The 16931-nt window shown below is 35.6% G+C and overlaps 1 pseudogene; it reads left to right on the forward strand.

The window, feature by feature from the left end:
• Positions 1 to 1153: 1153 nt before the first annotated feature.
• Positions 1154 to 16931, forward strand: part of LOC129084135 (glyceraldehyde-3-phosphate dehydrogenase-like) — a 30297-nt pseudogene continuing 14519 nt past the window's right edge.

Genomic DNA, 16931 nt, shown 5'->3' on the forward strand with positions numbered 1-16931 from the left:
CCACCCAGAGTGATGAAAGGACAGCAATTCAATAAGTAAAAAATGTAATTTAACAGTACTTTTATTTTTCTACTATCACCATTTTAAAAGTTTTCTACTTTATCACTCTCTAAAAACTGCCCTATAGGAATATTTATTTTAAAACATAATTTTGGCCTTTCTGACCTATAATAAAGCAAAGCAAATCATCTAGAAATGACAGGTTATTTTACAGTTGGCATCATTGTGTTTCTTAGTTTAAAATCCCTGTTAAATGTTAAGCATTTAGGCTTGAATGTGATTCTCATCACTGTATGGTGTCAGCTTTCATGCAAACAAGCTAAAATAAACATGAATGATATAAAGCTTATAACTGGGAAATCGACAGTATCTGGGGAATGTAAAAGGGAAGAAGTTGAGTATCTACAGCCAAGAGAATTCAAGAAAAGAAAACCCTAAGTTAATTATTCTAGACATCATTGTTTGATTTGTTTAAAACATGTTTTAACTGATGGGATATGTAGATTTAAAAATAGTAGCAAGTAAAACTACAACTCAATCCCTCTATAAATTGGGGAGATGAAGTTACATTATTCAAAATACATTACAAAATCTACTGTTCTCATCCCTACCTTTGTGTTTCCTAAGAATCTTGTGGTTATGATAGGTGTTTCTGAAGTGAAGTGACATCATTGCGCCTAATGCAACAAAAAGGAAGGAGACTGCATATTTTTACAATAAGAATAGTACATCTGTTTTGCATGCTACATGAAATCAAAGGGTCTTACTGACTTTTAAAGCCTTTGTTTTATCGGATAAAAAACATCAGACCACTTTCCTGTATTTTAAATGCTTACTTATATTCAGCTGCAAATCTTTAAATTAAGAAGTGCTGAGTAACAGCTATTATCAACAAGACAAGTAAGACAAGTAATGACAAGCATCGAATAGGTTGTGGGAAAAAAAGGAACCCTCATTCGCTGCTGGTGGCAATGTAAACTGGAACAGCCACTATGGAAACCAGTATGGAGGCTCCTCAAAAAGCAAGAATAGATTTATTATATGACTCAGCAAAACCTCTTCTAGGTATCTAATTGAAAAATTTGAAAACATTTATTCACAAAGACATATGTACCCCCATGTATATTTAAAAATTATTCATGGTGGCGAAGACATGGAAACAACCAAAGTGTCCTTCAGTAAAGGATTAGATGAAGAAGATGTGGAACATGTATAGAACAGAATAATAGCCATAAGAAACAATGAAATGGATGAAATACTGCCACTTGTGGCAACTTGCATGGATCTTCAGAATATCATGCTAGGTGAAATAAGTCTGAGCGCAAAATTTAAGAACCAAATGCTTTCACTCATACATGGGATATTAACCTGAAAGCAACAAATACATAAAAAAGAAAAACAAGCACAAACTCATGGACACAGGCAACAATGTGATGGTTACCAGAGTGAAGGGGGTGGAGATTTAGTAAAGGGTAAAGGAGATCAAATATATGATGAAAGAAGATTTGACTTTGGATGATGGGCACACGGTGCAATATGCAGATGATATATCATAGAATTATACATTTGAAACATATATAATCTTATTAACAGATGTCAACCCAATAAATTTATTTTTTAAACTTTATTTGTTTACTTTTATTGAGAGAGAGGGGAAGGATGGGAGAAAGACAGGGGAAGAAACATTGATGTGAGTTCTGTCAGTTGGCTTTGGTACTCGCCCCAGCCAAGACCTGAACCCACAGCCTAGGCATGTGCCCTGATTGGGAATAGAACTCGTGACCGTTTGGTTGGCAGGACAATGCACAATAAACCGAGCCACACCAGCCATAGCACTCCAGCAAATTTAATAAAATAATTAAATAAACAAAAAGAAGTGCTGAGTGACATTCATGTGCTGAAAGCTGTGTTATATTAATATTCAAAGAAAATACAATGAGATAAGACTTGAAATTTCTTATTAAAAGAAAGTATTAAAAATACTCTTTCCACATGTCCTTCTCTTATGTTACTGACTCATCAGTAGATATGTGTCCTCATTCTCTAGTAGTAACAGTCATTTCCTTGTACCTATTCTTACATGTGATCCTCCCCACTTTTTTTTCTCAAGGCAGTTGGATATGACACCCAGGAGAGGTCGGAGAGGTTCACATTGCAAAGCCGTGAGCACAGAAGTGGATACTTGGAGGTTTAATGTCGTGACATAAACCAGCAAAAAGTGTAACATGCCCTCAGGTATCCATACTTCTCAACTTCTCACATTCTTCCTTTTGAACCTCTCGTACAAATGCAAACAAGCAGGAAAAGCAGAATATTCTCTTTAGGAATATCATTTTAACATTTGGCTTGATCCCTGCCTCCTTCATTGCACCTCACCCTAACTTTTTAGTTAGGCAAGTTGAAGCTTTTAAGTAAAGGTTGAATACTCAGAGGGACAAGTTCAGAGGATTCTTTTCTGACTTTGTGGCTTCTCAGCTTGAGCTGATATTAAGTATCCCTGTCATCCTTGGCAGATCTGTCCTCCTGTCTTGACGTCCTGGATGAAACACCACTGGCTGCACCTTTTAAAGCCTCATTGCTTTATGTTCTTAACATTTAGGCTGGCTTTCCTCATATTGTTATCAACATTGAGTTCATGCTCTGAAAACCATATCATCTAAAGGATTTCCCACTAAAATGAAAGCCCAAAGCTCTGAACAATATTAAAAAACATTCCCTTTCCTACTTTTATAGATATCACTTTAAAAAGTATCTCATATGTAAATACAACTTTCCTAACAAAACTTTTTTAGGGAGCCATCTGGAATAATATGTAAATGTTCATGTGGAATCATTTCTTGATTCCCTTTCTTTTCCTCTGATCTTTTTGGCATCCATATCCAAGGTAAGCCTGGGAGGTGTTTGCCTCCTACGTCCATCTGTCCTTTCTTAATTCAAGTTATTAAATACATGACAACTACAAAGCTTTTGACAACTATAATAAAGACACTGATGTGTTAGAAAGGTTATTTAGGATAGTTCCAAAATTATTTGTAATGGCAAGATTATTTTAGGCACCAAATGTATACTTTAGGGGAGAGGTTTTAAATTAAAAATTCTTGATGAAATATTCAGGGTATATTCAAAGTAAGAATTAGAATAACGCAGGTGGGCTTCTTGCCTCTAGTTTGGGGTAAAGGTGTCAGAGAAATCAGATCTTCAACTTAGAACAGGAAGATTCTAGTTTGCCTATTTTTTTTTAATTAAGTCAGGTTTGAAGAGGTAAATATGCTACCGGTGTATGTTAGCCATCATTTAGCCCCTATGACCTGACTCATCCCTTGTGGACATATGTGTGACAGTCGCCATCCTGATAAACATCATTCTCACATGAGAAGAGCAGAGTTTTTTCTTCTTCTAGTATAATACTTAATATGTGCTCAGTGCATCCTGGTAACGTTCCATAGGAGTTCATAAACATTCTTGGCTATTACTATCACAATGAATCAGTTCTGTTGGTTTTATTCTTCTCACTGGGAAAATTCTCTTTTCCATGTCAAGAATTCTATTTCCCAGTGCTTCCCAATCTGTCACAAAGATCCATCACAAAGTTTTCTTTCCTTGTAGTCCTTCACAGACTGGTGTTTGGGATTCAGGTCTGAGGACCTGTCATAAAGTTTCATTCTATTATTCTGGCTTGTAATTTGATCAGATAATTTCTCACCTTTTCTTTTTTCTTTGTTTCTACAAATATCCTCTAGAAGCCATCCCTCACGGCTCACCCTTATTTGAAACCTCTCCGCATATCTTACGAAAGCTTGTACCTTACTTGGTAAGCATCTGACTTCACAGTCTTCATTATTTCACTCTTTCTTCCCTTTCACCATCAAGTCCCTAGGGTGGGCACTCTGTATGTTCAGCATCTACTGCAGTGCCTGGAACATAAGATGGACTCAGTTAATGTTAAATAAGTGCACAAAGAATATACTTTTCACTGTATACACAAAAAGTACAAATGTAGAAACATACCATTTATTACCTTTAAAAAGCACTGCTTATTTTTCAAATTTTGTTTCTATAAGAAAAATTACTTTGTATAAATTCAAATGCTTATTTTTCAAATACCTTTATAGTTTGCTCAATTACAAGCCACAGAAAAGAATAATTTAGGTAACTGTGATCTTGGAAAAGAGATTCTTTACACTCAGTAATGTGAGTCATTAATTAGACATCTCATTTATCCCCAGAACTAACTAGAAAGAAAAAGCAACAAAGAACATGAGCTAACACCAGATTCTGGCTTTGTTAAAAAAAAAAAGAGTTCAAGGAATCTGTATTTAATCAAAACATACAAAACAATCTCCAGATACTGTCTGGCAACAAATTTAGGATTTGCAGAGCTGAAATGTTGATTTGCTTAGCTATAAATATCACCTTGATGAAAGACAGTCCTAAGTCTGTCTTCTACCATTTTATGTCTGATAAGAAAGTTACTATTGCATGTGTTTTCTTAGGAACCCATTAGATTGAACGTTTCTGGAAACATCCAGAAAGACATAATCATTCAACATGAAAAGAGAGATTCAGATTTTACAAAGAAAATGCCTACGAAACAAGGGTGCAAAAAAAAAATGAGAGACAGAGGAAACAAGGACAGAATGAAAATTTTATTCAAATCTAAGGACTCATCCAGCAGTCTTATGAAAAAAAGAAAACTTTTTGATGTGAAGGAGAATTCTCAATTTTCAAGTTTGGGCACAGAGCCCATCCTGTCATATGTTAGCTAAAAGAAAAAATTCTTTTCCAGGCATCTGCCTTCCTTTTTCTCCATTTTCATGGCAAGCTGTTTCAAGGTGCTTCATAAAAAGCTTCTCAAAACCAATGCATCTAAAAGCCACAAGTCTGATGGCTGATGAAAACGTCACAAGAGAGTTTTTGCATCTCTTCTTTAATAGCAATCTTGAAAAGCCAAATGACTGAGAAAGAGCATGATTCATCTTCTGCAAGTGCTGAACTGTATGTTAAACTGTCGCCTACTGAATTTTGCAGAAGTACCTATTCATAAGCTCCCCCAAATATGCCAGTACCATTCTGAGGAGACAGTAAACACACACACACACACACACACACACACACACAAAAACTGAGTCATGATAAATCTCATGCTTAACTTTCTTTCATTTATGGAAATTGTGAGTGTTTAACTGTTACAAATAGTCACATTTCTATTCACATTATGTGAAACTCATACATTAAGTCCTCAGCTATTCAGAACTCCCTGGAAATGAGTTATTCTGAACAGCTGAGTGTTCCAGATGGCTTGAGGTTAACTCACTAAGTTCCAGGTGTAGTGTAACAAATATCTCCAAAACAGACCAGGTTTTATCCATCTAAAATTTTTTTCAGAGCATAGACTATGCTTAGAGATTAAAATTTACAAAATTTATTCTATAACTGTATATAGTATTTAAATATTTGGTACTGTTCTCTGTATAGTGTAAATATTCAAGCAATAATAGTAATTGTTGCTACTGCTTCCTTAACTGCATTACAAGTTTTAAAATTCTTTATCTTTTTGGTAAATATTGTATTAAAAATAGACCATTGTTGGATGATTTCAGAGTGACTTAAAACAGAGAAGAATTAAGTGGTGTCATTTGGATGGATGGAATATGCCATAGACAATTGCGACCTCCTAAAATTCATATGTTGAAACCTAAATCCAATATAATGGTATTTGAAGGTGAGTCCCTTGGGAGGTGACTATAGCATGAAGCCAAAGCCCTTATGAACAGTAGTATTATTGCTCTTATTAGAGATACCCCAGAGAAACTCCTCACCCCTTCTACCATGTGAGGACACAGTCCAAAGATGGCCATCTCTGGACCAGGAAACAGGCTTGGCACCTTGATCTTGGATTTTGCAGCTTTCAGAGCTGTAAGAATAGTTTGTTGTTTATAAGTCATTAGTATATGGTATTTAGTTTTAGCAGTTCAAACAGACTAAGAAAAAGACATAAGAAAATATGGTGTTATACCATAGCTTTGTGTCACTCAGTACTTGCAAAAGAATTAGGGATACTCAGTGGCTCTGATATTACACAGGGAAAGTTAGTCATTTTTTCCATTGATTCATCCACATTGCAGAATTCTTTCTACACATGGATGTCTGCTCTTTTAAGATTATTACAATTTTTGAGACTTCTTTCCATTATTATTTGAAAGACTTATGTCTACATTTTAATACAGTGATTGATACATAGCAGGCACAAAATACTTGTTTAATAATGAATATTGCAATGCCCTATGCTATGCTGTATTTATACTTGACATTGTATAGGTTTTCATACTTTTCTCTTTCCTGTTTTATTTAGTAACTTTGCTAGAAGGGTAGAGTGAATAATCTTCCAAAATTGTTAAGTTTCAGTGATTTATCTTCAAATGTTGATTTATAAGTTCCTTGTAATTGGGGACCATGTTGTATTCAACTTTATATAGCAGAGCCATTGTAGATTCTAATACACAGTGGGCATCCAATGTTCACGGACTGAGTAAGCATAATACTGCTATTTTCTAATCACGCTTTCTGCCTCACTCCTCATCATGGTGATTTCATTTTTCTGTTCTAAGAGACCACCACTATAAGATTCAGGCAAATTGTTAGTTTAGCTTAGCTTTAGCTTCTGCTTTCTATCACATGGCTAATAAGTAAAAAATTGGTATAATTATCGTTTTCACAAACTGTTACAACCTAGTGAAGTGAGAGAGAAACATGAGTTTGAAGTCCAGCTTCCTCACTAACTGCTTTTGTAATCTTGGAAAAGTGATGGCTTTTCATATCCCTTGTAAACAGTCTATGAAGGCTTTGTGATGGTCAAGACGATCCAGCAGGTTAATCTACAGATAACACTTAGGACAGTGTCTGATGCTTAGTAAGACCCTAAGTGTCCCGAGGGGCCTTCAGATATCTATATGTATACTTAAAAATGAGAAAAATAGTAAAGAGGAAAAATTAGCTCATTAAACTTCTGATTGGAGAAATATTTTTTCTCGTTTTCTTAATATCATACACAGATACACAAATGCTTAACTTTGACTGACAGTTCTCTGTTTCATTCAAAGGTCTTGTCCTATCATGTTCCTAGCTAATAAATATGGAGTCAAAGAACTATTAAGCAACACTTAATATTTATAGTTTTATATGTATTTGTATATAATATATATTTAATACCAGTAAAAGTAGTAAATATATAAATATAAATATACATTTCATATATAAACATAAATATATATTTACATATATTTATAAATATATTTATATTTATATGTAATATATGTTATATTTACATATGTTTCTATTTATATGTAAATATGTGTTTATATATTTCTATATTTACTGCTTTTACTGGTATTAAAGGATCTACCATTTAGTCATTAAATTCCTACTTAACATGTTTTCCCTGGGTTTAATGAGATGAAATTTACCAAGTTCCTCCACTGAGACAGTTCTTACTGCTGATTAAAAGGATTCAGTTAAGGTTTAAATCACAACTCTGTAATATAGCAACTATATGTCGCTGAGTAATTGATTCAGCAAATTTAAGCCTCCAATTCTTTTCCGTAAATTTTTGAATAACACTTGAACTTACTTCATAAGATTATTGTGAGTACATATGAAATAAAATATTGAAAGCATGATTCTTGCCTCAGAGAAAAATAAATGATAGCTGACATAGTATTGTATTAGTCTATATGATGAACACAAAGAAAACCCTACACAGCCCTGGCTGGTGTGGCTCAGTGGATTGAGCGCCGGCCTGTGAACCAAAGGGTTGCTGGTTCTATTCCTAGTCAGGGCACATGCCTGGGTTGCGGGCCAGGTCCCCAGTAGGGGGCACATGAGAGGCAACTACACATTGATGTTTCTCTCCCTCTCTTTCTCCCTCTTCCTCTCTGTCTAAAAATAAATAAAATCTTTAGAAAAAAGAAAACCCTACAGAGCACTGTTGTTATTGATATATTACAGATGAAAGGAAGATAAAGATCAGTTAAGAACAAATGTACCTCTCAGGAAGTTATAAGGCCACGAAGCAGAGTATGGGTATGGGGCCAGGATTAGATTCTTTGATTAAACACTGTACACATGGAAGATATCTTTCAACTCAGCAGAATTTTTTTTTGCAACTGTTAGCATCACATGACCTGGGATAATATTTTAAAAGAAAATTTATACAGAAAGAATTTAAACATACTCAAAAGTAAAGGGAAAAGTACGATGAACCTCTGGATACTGCCACCCAGATTCAATAATCATCAAATATTGGAAATTGACACATTTTGAAATCCCTTCCTTTATGATAATATATTCCTCTAAGGAAAAAAATACTAACAATTTCTAAAATGATAGATGAATTAAATGCAACAAATTAAACACTAGTCATATATTATTCAACATATATGTACTGGGTCTATTAGATGGACCAGTCACCTTGCTAGGCATTGGCCTTTGAATGGTAAAAGATATCTCTCTGTCCTGAGAGAGATATATCACAGCCCAGTGTGTCTCAGAAAGCTCTAATTTTTCATCTAGGAAACTCATCAATTGTTCCATAGTTACTGAGGGAAAGAATGGGATCACTTGTCTCAATGGGAAAATGTGATTGCTTTTTAAAAATTCTCCTGTAATGATACCTGATTCTGCTCACATATAAATAATAAATCTAGACAGATAGCTGTAAAAAGTTAAATAAGTCCACATTTTCAAAGATCTTTTCAGACTGACAATCATATTGATATCTTACTTAAACACAAAATAAAATTTAAGCTTTATTAGGACAAAGACAAAATTATTACAATAACTGTGATCCAAATGGAGAAATCCCATTTAATATCTTGCATATTGTTTAGTTCTTCAATTAAAGGTACTAAAATACCAAAGATAATTCCAAGCTAGAGATCCTTCCTACAGTTGTTCTGTTATGTTTAAAATTGCCACCCTGTCACTCATTAAAGAGTTCACTGGCTTAATAGTTGTGCCATATGTCTGTTGGGAAGTCAACATCATTTCTCTTCACCCCAGCTTGTCCTTGTGTTGCACAAGCTGGAAGCCTAAGAACTAGACCTCTCAGATTTCCTGTCACAGGAGGTCTAGGTAAGACCCTTTTAATGAAAGGCAGTGCATGAAACATGAAAGCTGGAAAGGATTCAGAAACCATATTATCATTCTGGCTGCAATAGTAGATATGTGGATTTTGAAAGATGTGGCATATTTGCAGCAATCTCCAGGCATTTTTGAATCATTGGCTTCATTGCTAGAGGCAATGATGATCATTGCATAAGTTTCTGGCATTTTCTATACCTTTCTTCCTGTTTAGAGTGGTAGTAGGATGTAGTAGCTGTTCCTAATCCCTGATCTTTACTCCTTCCCATAGTTTGGTGAGCACAAATTATCTGTATTCTTTCTGCTTATTTCAAGTAGACACGAAGTTTCTGTTTTCCTGACAGGGCCTGAACAGATAACTTATTTATATATTAAATCAGAAGAGATAGAAACTGAGAAAATAGTTGACCTAAAAATTTGATAGAAGTATTTTTATGATTGTCTTATGGTGACCTTTCAATTAGGAAATTGTAGGCACTTACTAAGAACTCTTTGAGTCAATTTTAACTCACTAAAGAAATATTAATAGTATTTGGATAAATTCAGTATATGGGAGAGAAGAAGCCCACAGCAGATAATTTTACAACAGAGAAGTAAACTTAGTTTTTATATTTGAAAACAAGACCATATAATGTTTTCACTTTGGTATTGTAGAAATAATAAAGGCTGAAAAGAAAAAAATCAACTTATAAATAAACATCTATTTTTATATTTTATATTAAAAGTAGATCTTATAATATTGACAGGCCTTTACAGAATTTTTTAAAGATTTTTTTCAGATTCTATAACAACTACATAAATGATAGAGTGTCTTACTATGATTCAGAATTGGAATGTTATCAACTTATAATAATGCATACCTAGGGATATCATTTTTTATAAATTAAAAAATTCTGTTAACAGGCATGAAATTACCTTTGCTTACCTTCCTGAATTAAGAAAATGTGGTAACAGTCTTCATACTCTTACAGGCCACACTTGTCACAAAAATGTGGTTGCTAGGATACCTTCATTATTTCTTCGTCATGTTACAGCAGTCTATCAATTAATAAACACTCATGTTAATTCTCAGTCACATTTATACACATTCTTAGCATATAATTTCCCTTATCTCCAAGTGACATTTCTCCCTCTAGCATTCACCTTTTACTCCAAAAAATATTAAACATGAGGTTATCACATCCGTTTACAAATTACAGCAATGATGCATGTCTTCTACTTAACCTTTCCATTACCTTTCCACCATGGTGAAAGTTCTTACAGTAAATATCCATGCACAGAGTAAATTATTTTTTCTACTTCTCAAATTTATTTCCAAGAAAATTAATGCCTGGGAAAAAATACATGTATCAAATTGATATATTTAGTCCTTTTCAGTTCTTTGTAAGGAAAACTGCAGAGCAGGAAGTAACTTTGAAAGTCACTCCCACATATTTAGATAGTTATAACTATTGCCAGGTTACTGTTTTGCATTTTAGGGTTAGATTTACAGAAGATGCCTGATACGGGCTCTTATAAATACATTTTTATGGGTGTCATGTTGGGGTAAAAATCACCACATGCTGCCTTGAGTTGCCACTTTTCAGGACATTATAAATATAAAAATAATAAATGAGAATAAAAATCTTTGATAATGATAAATTCACCTCATTTATGTCTGTTCAATTGAGTACTACTTATTAACTAAGTTATGCTACCAAAATAAAATAAATTATGCAAATTGTTCTGAAAATTGTCTGGAAAAAGAGAAAATATGGACTCTGATTATAAATAATATGTATAGAAATTTTCTCAAGATTTCATTTAGTTTTGATACTTTCTTTAAAAATCTAATTTAAAAATGTATGGTTAACTGCATTATACAAGGAAATGTAGTAATATTCAGATTAAGTCAATTGCAAAGCAACATTTAGCAACTTGAATAGTCAACGATAGAATTAATATTTCCTATTGTTTACAATAGTTGTACCATTTCTTCAAATTTAAATGTCAATATTTGCATTTCAATAGTTTTACTCAAAGTGTTTACTCTGTAGAATGCAAGAAAAGTAGGAGGAAGAAGACACTGAATTCAAGGGGTGGATATCTCAACTTTTAAAAACATTTTGAAGCAGTTCAACATATTTTTATATTTATATGTAAACACATTAATGATGATTGGATCAAAAACCCAAACAGACTGTACAGATGTAATCTTTCAAAAAATTTGCCTATGCCAAGGCTGTACACAGCTGTTTTCAATTCACTAAAGAATATGTGTGGTCCTCTTTTCAGGTCAAAGAAAAATATCTTTCTCTTTTTAAATTTCCATGTGCGGTCAGCAAATCATATAGTTAATGTAAGAATATATTTATGTAAAATAATCTTCTTTATCAATTGATGTCCTGTGAAAATGGTTAAAACAGTCTTCTAATGAAATATAGAAAATTTACTAATATACTTGGTCCTTTATAAATGTCTCACAACTGTTACTTATGTGTATGTTGAGCATAATATAATCAAGTTTTTTAAACTTTGAGAATCAGAAATTAAACACCTAACAACAAACTAAAGCCCAGGATTATTATATTTTTGATAGAGTAATTTGATTTAGAGATTTTTATGTTTCATATCAGTATCAGTTTCTTCTTTATCAGAGATCACTCTTGATTTTTCCTTAGCAATTTATTTCTCAGCCCGTGTCCTGATTCACCTTCAACTACATTTTTGTTAGGTTTAATACACTTTTAAATAGTATTCGTTAGGGCATTTACAAACATGCTCCTCTTAAAACTCAAAAAAAACATTGGGCAGTGATTTTGCTTTGCTATGATTTTGACAGGCTTAACAAAATCTAAACACATTTTTATTTTCTTGTAGATTCTACTCCTTTTAAATTTATCATGAAATGCCTGTCTGGGAATATTATAGTGAGGTAAACTTCAACATGACAAATTTTCATCTACATGGACCTTTGTATTATTTTTCTTTTGGTGTTTTTAAAATTAAATTTATTGGTGTGACATTGGTTAATAAAATTATGCAGGTTTCAAGAGTACAATTCTATAGTGCATCATCTGTGTATTACATTGTGTTTTTAAATATCAAATTTGAGATTAGATTCTAACAAATGATTATTGTACAAAGTTATAACATGAACATATATTTTCTCAATTTTTTAAATGGCCTCAACCATGATTCTCTATAGAGGCTTTAAGGGTAGCTCTCATTTTATGTTGAACAATATACTTTCACTAACTCAAAATAGTTTCTTCTTTTGACTACTTATTTTCCTAATATTCTTTGTATCATAATATTCAGTCCTTAGAGTAAAATTGATTTGCTTTTTGCATCTTTCTCCTTGCCATAGCCATAATTTGATAATTCTAAACTGACATGACACATTCAACAATAACTTTTTTTCTGGTCAACTTAATCACATATATATTAATGACCTACTATGTGTCACAGACAATCAAAGTAGGCTACTGCCTGTTCAACTCTAAGTTAGGTAGCATTATTAAAATGGCACATTTGGTACTAAATTATCAATTCAGGTCTAAGCAGAGTGGGTTAATATTGCTTGGCATAGGGTACAATCATTTAATCTCTCTTCATCTTTCATTATGAGTGTTTCCCACACGTGACCTCCAGTTCATAGTTTTTATGTCTTAGAGAAAATAAGCTAAATTTTTTTTTTAAAGGAAAGCCAGTCAACAATGGAAAGACACCTTTATAACCTACTGGGAGTGTGTATGGCCTGTCGGGGGAGGAAATTATTGTTACAAGGAAGAACAGAGAAAAAATGTAAACAGGAGGAGAAGATGCAAAACGTGCGGACTCCACACCCACATGCAGCAGGTGAGAATTGAAGGGAATCTCAGCAACACAGCCCATTCTCCCCACCCCCCAGGGGCAAGGGCCTTTAGCCTCATGGCTGGCTCCCAGCCTAGAGCGCCAATGCTGAGAAAAGGAAAATCAGTGGGGATTCCGTTCTCCAGGGAGAGAGAGAAGTCTGCTGAAAACCTAGGTATCCTCTTAAAGGGACAACATACAAACTATTCCTTGTAGGCACTCACTCAAGTCTTTGGCAAAGGGACAGAGACTCAATTGGTGTCATAATTATGCAGAAAGAAACTGAGTTGTGTGGCTTTAAAGTGAGGGCTGGGAGAGACAGTCTTCAATGTCTCTGTGTTAAGTCTTTATTTTTTACGGCATGGCCCATGAGCACTGTTTGTCCTGAGCTGGGCACTCCTCCCACATTGCAACAACCTGGTGAGCTACACTAGCTTTATTCTGTTTCCTCCCTGGGGTTCGCCTTGGCCAACACTTGCAAGGCCAAGGGCTCCATCAATGGCAGCCATCCTGGACCCAAGTTCCAGGCTTTCTTGGAAAGCTTTTTAAGTAACTCCATTCAAGCTCAAGAAGCATCAGAGATACACAGGGAAAAACAGTTGTGTGGCTTCAGGACCAGGGTCATTTTTTCCTCACAGCTGACAGCTGCCACCTTTCCTGGGTTTCCTATGTATCCCTTCATACCACCGAATCTTAATCTGCTTTAGCCAAATGCACTACACCCTGGCTCTACCCTGATGACTCTCTGAGACTCTGCCCCACCACAAAGTCTCCAGGTGGGTGACAGCTGGAATCAATGTACCCTGAGACTTTTGTCAAGTGATTGTAGACTAAGCACTAGCTGGGTTTGAAACTGTCTTGACCTTTTGAACACCACTCACCCTTACCTGGTGTTTTCTTGAGAAAAATGTCTCATGCAACTCACTTACTACTGGGGCTTTTTTAGTGGCTGATTCTAATGAGCAAATGGCAGAAAGCAGAAAATGTTAGGGTGCCTAGAGCCTTTGGTAGACCCACCAAAGGCATAATATGGTGGTACCTGCCTCAGGCAACAGTGTGCCCTGCCTTGTGCCCACCCAGTCCCAGCAGACATCTACCAACCATGGATCACTTTGTAGCTCCAAATAGGTAGCCCAGGGCTGGTGACAGGCAGTGCCTGATACTGACCTACAATGGAGTGAATCCCAAGAAACACTAGAACGAATATACCTGGGGGCTGGCTTCAGGCCGCAGCAGAGCACTACGAAATTAGCTCCAAAAACAGCACACTCAAAGGGAATTCTCAGCAAGCACCTGGTGGGACAAATTCTGCTTCATGAGGTCAACCCTTACACGGAAGCTCATATACTGTGATAGTGGCCAGTCCTCACAACCAGCCAGCCTGCAGATCAACCCCACCCATGTATGTGCTAACATCAGTCAAGGTGCAAGTACAATAGGAGGGCACACACAGTACACACAAGGGACACTCCTGCAAGACCCAGCTCATGCGACCAGGGAGACTGTGCCATTGGGAGCCATGGGGCACCTACTACATAAGGCCACCTTACCAAGGCAGGAAGACATAACAGACCTACATAACACACAAAAACAAACATAGAGAGGCAGCCATAATGGGGAGACAAAGAAACATGACCCAAATGAAAGTCCAAGAGAAATATCGAGTCAAAGAAATAAGTAAAGTAAATACAATGGAAGCAAGCATTTTACCAGTTACATTGCTTAACACAGTGGTTTTAAGGATGCCCAAGGAATGTATAGCTACATTGGACGAACTTAGTGAGAATGTTTGATAAGCATAGAGAGATACAGAAATCAATTTAAAATGTCAGAAATGGAGAATACAAGAGAACGAATCTGCATCAGACTATATAAAGCAGAAGACTGGATGAGCAATTTGAAAGAAAAGGTAAAAGAAAACACCCAATCAGAGGAGTAAAAAAAGGAAAAAAATTAAAATGAGGCCAGTTTAAGGGACATCTGGGACAACATCAGTTTAACAACATCCATATCATAGGAGAACCACAGGAGAAAAGAGAGAGCGAGGGATTAAAAACCTACTTGAAAAATTATTGACTCAAAAATTTCCTAACCTGGCAAAGGAAAAATACTTACAAGTCCAGGAAGTATATAAAGTCCCAAAACAGATGAACCCAAAGAGACTCAACCCAACACACATAATAAATGAAATGGCAAACATTAAAGACAAAGAGAGAATCTTAAAAGCAGCAAGATAAAGACAGTTACCTATAAGGAAGCTTCCACGAGACTGTCAGCTGATTTCTCAACAGAAACATTTCAGGCCAGAAGGGATTAGCATGAAATATTCAAAGTGATGAAAGGAACAATCAAGCCTACTCTAGCCAGCAAGGCTATTATTTGAATTGAAGGAGAAATAAAAAGCTTCTCAGATAAGAAAAAGCTAAAGAAGTGCATCACTACCTAACCAGTATTACAAAAAATGTTAAAAAAAATACTTTTTCAAGAAAAAGAAAGAGGAAAAAAGAGGGACATAAATACAAGGTAGAGCAAAAGTAGGTTTTGAGTTGTGAATATGCAAAACAAGATTTATTCTTGTATTATTACTCATTATTGTATTATTTTCCAGACAACTGTAAATATACTTTTGCTCCATGGTATATGTATAATAAAATGGAAATAGGTATGTACATATTAATAGTCACTTTGAATATAAATGGATTAATGCTTCAATCAAAAGACATAGTGTAGCTGAACAGATAAGAAAACAACACCCAGATATTGTAGTCTTTATTTCTAACTGGTTCTCGGGCATCCTTATAATCATTCTTTTGAACACCATATTTGGTGAATTGCTCACCTCCATTTTATTTAATTCTTTTTTCTGGGGATTTTTCCTGTTCTTTTATTAACAGTGTGTTTCTTTGACTCCTATTTTGGCTGCCTCTTTGTGTTTGTTTCTCTGTATTAGGTAGATCTGTTACAATTCCCAGTCTTGAAAGGGTTGACTTATGTAATAGGTGTCTCTGGGACCCAGTGGCTCAGTCTTCTTTTACACCTGATCTGGATGCTCCAAGAATGCTTTCCTGTTGTGATTGAATCTTATTTGCTACTGGCCTTTTTGTGTGTGGTGTCAAACCTTAGTCTGTCTCACTGTGAGGTTCAACCTCAACCACAGTGTATGAACTGTTATGCAGGTGTAGACTACATGAAACAGAATTTACCTCTGCAAGGTCTGGTGCCTGTCAAAAATTCCTTTTGAATATGCCATTTAGGAAGCTAATTGGATCTTGCTCTGATGTTGTCTGAAGCTGGCCACTGTGTGTATTTGTTCTGTGGCCTCTTGGTAGGGACTTGGTGCAGACCAGTGTCAGAGACTGCCAGTCACTGGTGCTGGGCAATCTATTTGGAGCTACAAGTGATCCACAGCTATTGGCTCCCTCTGCTGGGGCTGGATGTGTGCAGGAAGGGCCAAGCTGCACATAAAGGCTGGCTTTTACCAGCATCAGGCCCATACACAGGCCAGCAAAAGTCCCAAGACATTCTGATATCTTTCTGAGATCCACCTGCACCTGCCTCCTCCTGCCAGCTACCTGATAGGCTCACTGAAAGACCCTCCAATGGTATTCAAACTGCATGAGGTAGGTTCTCAGTGGTAACTAGATGGTGTTCATCAGATTGATATGATTGATACAGGTTCAAACTCAGTGTCAGTGCTGGATCTGAGGTCACTCAGCAAATGTCCAGGGCATACCAAGTCTAGATGCCAGCTGTCAGGTACCCTCAGACTTTTGTGGAAGAGTGGGGTCTCAAGGAGTCATCAGGATGAGGTCGACCGAGTTTATCAGGCCCAAAGAGATCAATATTTGTCCATAGGAAGGCAGTCAGGCATATAAGGGAAAAATGGCTCCTGTCCTAGAACCACACAACTCAGTCTGTCCATGATTCTGTCAGGAGCCCAAGCTTAGCAGAATGGGGCC

This window comes from Pteronotus mesoamericanus, unplaced genomic scaffold (genome assembly GCF_021234165.1).
Source record: "Pteronotus mesoamericanus isolate MK-2021 breed Mesoamerican mustached bat unplaced genomic scaffold, CSHL_Meso_final scaffold_174, whole genome shotgun sequence".
Taxonomy (NCBI): domain Eukaryota; kingdom Metazoa; phylum Chordata; class Mammalia; order Chiroptera; family Mormoopidae; genus Pteronotus; species Pteronotus mesoamericanus.